We start from the raw sequence: 4,484 nt of genomic DNA, 5'->3' as shown, positions 1-4,484 counted from the left end.
AAAAAAAAAAAGAATGGTGGACCTTTTTTCTTTAGCAACTCAGCAAAATAAAGTTCCAGCTTATTGTTGGACAACACTGTTTCATACATACATCAAACAGGTCAACAACAACAAATAACTTCATAGACAAAAAAAGAACAAAAAAAGAAACCTTTTATCTTTGGCCTTTTTAACCACCTCGTACAAACTAACTACTCATAGTACAAACAAATACATACACAGAAAAATTTACTGGAATGCTCAGAATAAGGGGTTTTGTTGTTGTTGTTACTTTTGTTTGTTTGTTTGTTTGAAACAGAGTCTCACTTTGTCACCCTCGTAGAGTGCTTGGCTTCATAGCTCACAGCAACCTCCAGCTCCTGGGCTTGGGCAACTCTCCTGCCTCAGCCTCCCAAGTAGTTGGGACTACAGGCACCTGCCACAACGCCCATCTATTTTTTTGTTGCAGTTTGGCCGGGGTCAGGTTCGAACCTGCCAACCTCGGTATATGGGGCCAGCACCCTACCCGCTGAGCCACAGGGACTGCCCTGTTGATTTTACTTTTTTACAAAGTGTTTTTTTTTTTCTTTTGAGATTATAATGAACAAATGAACATGACCACACACATAAGTGAGAGTCAAAGAGGCAGGACAGAGAGGGAGCTGGGGGCTGCTTTGGTTATCTGAGATCACTAAAGATGTCTGACCCCTAATACACACAAAATATAAAATGTAAAAAAAAATACAAAAAATTCCTTTTCTAAGTACTTTTAAGAAAAAAAGCAGGGCTTTGAGAGTTGAGGGGTTTTTTTCCTCCCCTGTTGCAAATTCTTGTGGTTTTCACTGGGTGGTGGGGAGCATGTGTTGTCTGTGAATGGCACTGCCCACATTGGGCAGGTGGGAGGCCCTGAGAAGGTGAACATGATTAGATTCTGAGACGGGAAGGGCAGGGTGAATAGGTGGTGGTGGCCTTTTCTTTTACCCCTGAGTTTAACTTTTCTTTCTTTGCTGTCTAGTCCTCCTCATCAGTCTTCTGCTTCTTGGTAGCAACATCATACATCCTCACGCCTGTAATCCTAGCATTCTCAAGGCAGGTGGAGTGCCTGAGCTCAGGAGTTTGAAACCAGCCTGAGCAAGAGTGAGACCTTGTCTCTACTAAAAATAGAAAAACTAGCTGGGCACTGTGGTGGGTGCCTATAATTCCAGCTACTTTGGGAGATAAGAGGATCATTTGAGCCCAAGGGATTAAAAAAAAAAAACCCCAGAAAATCCATCATCATCCTTATCTTCAGCTGCCCCTTTGCCCGTGGCGGCCTCAGCGTCCTCACTGTCATCTCCATCCTCGCCTTTGCCGTCACTTTCTTCATCCTCCCCACGTTCTTCCTCTTCCCCATCTACTTCACTGTCAGCCTCCTGTTCTCCATTTTCCTCATTAGCACTCCCAGTAGCAGGGGCGTCTCTTCCATTCTCTGCCTCCTCCACAGCTTTCTTCTTCTCCTTTAAGTCCCTGGTGGTGTCCACTGGTGACACGGTGCGGCTGCTCAGTGATCCAATGCAGGGGATAGAAAAGAAAACGAGACTTTGGGGACTCTGACAACAAAGCTGCCGGGGTTGGTGGCGGCAGCAGAAGTAGCTGTGATGAGAAGGAAGCCTGAAGCCCAGGAACAATCCACAGGATGGCTTTTCAGAGCAGCCAGTGGGTGGTCTTACTTATTTTTAAAGAGAACCACAAACTCACCACTCAAAAAACAGGGCCTTGGCTGAGCGTGGTGGCTCATGCCTATAATCCTAGCACTTTGGGGCCGGGCACTCATAGCTCAATGGTTAGAGTGCCAGTCCCGTGCACCAGGGCAGGCAGGGTCAAACCTGGCCAGGGCCTGCTAAACAAACAAACAAACAAAAATCCTAGCACTCTGGGAGGCCAAGGCAAGTGGATTGCCTAAGCTCACAGGTTCAAGACCAGCCTGAGCCAGAGTGAGACCCATCTCTAAAAGTAGCTGGGTGTTGTGGCAGGTACCTGAAGTCCCAGCTACTTGGGAACTGAGGCAAGAGGATTACTCAAGCTCAGGAATTTGAGGTTCCTGTGAACTATGACACCACGCCACTCTAACAAGGGAGACAAAGTGAGACTCTGTCTCAAAAAAAAAAAAAAGCCAGGGTCTTGCCCAAACCATATCTAGCTCTCTGGTCTTTGCCAGACTCTTGGCTCTGCAAGCATTTAATGCTACAAAGTGAAGGGCTTGTGCTATGAGAGTGTGCCAGGCAGGGGCTAAGCCAGAGGCTTCCAGGCAGGTCTCCCTCTGCAAGGCTTGTTTGAGTCCCAGGAGGACTGGAGAGGCCTGAGGAGCAGAGAGAAGGGGGGAAGCAGGGAGCTGAACAAGAGGAGGCAGGGCCTTAGGAGTCACGGCTGCCACAGAAGGGAAGCTGTGTGTGATCAGCGCTGGGCTGCTTTCTGATTGACCTGCCTGGCTTCTGCCTGGAGTGCAGGCCCCCTCCTCTCCACTGGATCTGGACTGGTTTTCCCACCCCTTGCCTCCGCCCAGCAGTAGGGCCCATGACATGGTGTGCTCTCTGTACCTATTCACCATGTGGCAGCTGGGGTTACTGTGACATAGTGCCCACAGGGGTCTATGCAATCCCACCTATTGCATTTTTTATGCAGCTGAATCCTGCTTGCTAGTCAAGACTTAGCTCAAGGGCAGCACCTGTGGCTCAAGGAGTAGGGCACCAGCCCCATATACCGGAGGTGGCGGGTTCAAACCCGGACCCAGCCCTGGCCAAAAAAACTTATCTCAAGTGTCTTCCCTTCTAGAAGTCACCTTGGAAGACCCTCTTCAGCACAACAGCCTACCCTCTGTGCATTCATGGCTCAGACTGTGGGTCCTGACTTGTCTCATTCCATCTGAACCATGGCGTCCTTAGGGCAGGGACTGTGTCCTGCTTATTCCATTTGTATATCCAGTTCCAAGCCCAGTGTCTGAGATGAGGAAGAGCAAGGGACCTATGGAACTAACCTGAACACCAAAGCTAATCAGATACTCCCATTCCAGCTCCCGAGGAAGTAGTGTTGGGCCTACTGCAGCAACCTGGTCAGATGGTCACAGGTGCGCCCTTTCTTACTGATTGTGCAGACCTATCATTAGGTGGCCCTGAGTCCTGAGCTGTTGTGTTAATGGTCTTGACCGTCTCACTCTTGAGACTGCCAACATTTGCTAGCCCTGGCCCTCTGTCAGGTACACCCACAGACCCTCCCTCTGTTCCCTCCGTCCCCACCACGCCAGACATCCCTTCAGCCTCCTGTTTCTACTCCTCACCTCTCCAGGATCTTCAAGGGATTTGTTTCTTCCATGTCGTGCATTTTGATGTAACCTCCTCACTGTGTCTCTCCTGTCTGACACACCAGAACCTAACTTCCCTTGGTCAGGGCTCTCCTAGAGAGAGGCTAGTTTATGGCCACTCTCAAAAAAGACCTCAAGACCAAATTAGAGAGAAACCATAGCAATGGAAATCACAACACCAAGTTATTTAACCTCCCTTAACTTCCATTACCTCCTCAGGAAAAAAAAAAAACATCTATTAATAGTATTTACAACATGAGGTTGTTCTGAAGATTGACACCACACTTAAAGTTCTTGGCCCAGAACCTGGAATGTAACAAGTACTAAATAAATGTTACTCCTAAAACTCTTATTATTGTTCCTACCAGTCATCAGCTTTGGGCAAGAGACTTCTCATCTCTGAATATCATATGCCTTGTCTGTAAATCAAGGCCTTTATACATCCCTGTTTTTTGTTGTTGTTGTTTGTTTGTCTGTTTGTTTATTCGAGACAGAGTCTCACTATGTCAGTGGTAGAGTGCCGTGGCATCACATCTTACAGCAACCTCAAACTCTTGGGTTTAAGCAATTCTCTTGCCTCAGCCTCCCAGTAGCTGGGACTACAGGCGCCCAGCACAAAGCCTGGCTATTTTTTTTCTGTTAAAATTGTTATTGTTGTTAGTTGGCCCAGGCTGGGTTCAAACCTGCCAGCCTTGGCGTTTGTGGCCAGCGCCCTACCCACTGAGCTACGGGCACCACCCAAAGATGAAATTCCTAAAGGTGATGTTCATCTAACCAGTTGTAAAGCTACCTAGATGAAATTCTAATTTCATGTTTCTGTTATTTTCACCTTTATTTGCCCACTTGTCTAAAGTGGCCAAATTTGGGACAATTTGAGCATCAAATAAATATAGTAAAGAATTAGTACCCACTGATTAAAGTTTAAAAACAAACACATAAGCCCATGCTGATGTAAATAAATAACCAAATTTCACCAGAACATTTTGCTGGGAAATAAAAATAAAAATAACTAATGAAGTGTAAGAGATGAGAAACTATTTCTGCAAGAGGACCTGATTTCTTTCCTCTTTTTTTTTTTTTTTTTTTTTGAGACAGAGCCTCAGGCTTTCCCCCTGGGTAGAGTGCTGTGGCATCACAGCTCACAGCAACCTCCAACTCCTGGGCTCAA

Source organism: Otolemur garnettii, unplaced genomic scaffold (genome assembly GCF_000181295.1).
Source record: "Otolemur garnettii isolate 467f Iridium unplaced genomic scaffold, OtoGar3 scaffold00011, whole genome shotgun sequence".
Lineage (NCBI taxonomy): Eukaryota > Metazoa > Chordata > Mammalia > Primates > Galagidae > Otolemur > Otolemur garnettii.
This window is presented reverse-complemented; position numbering follows the sequence as displayed.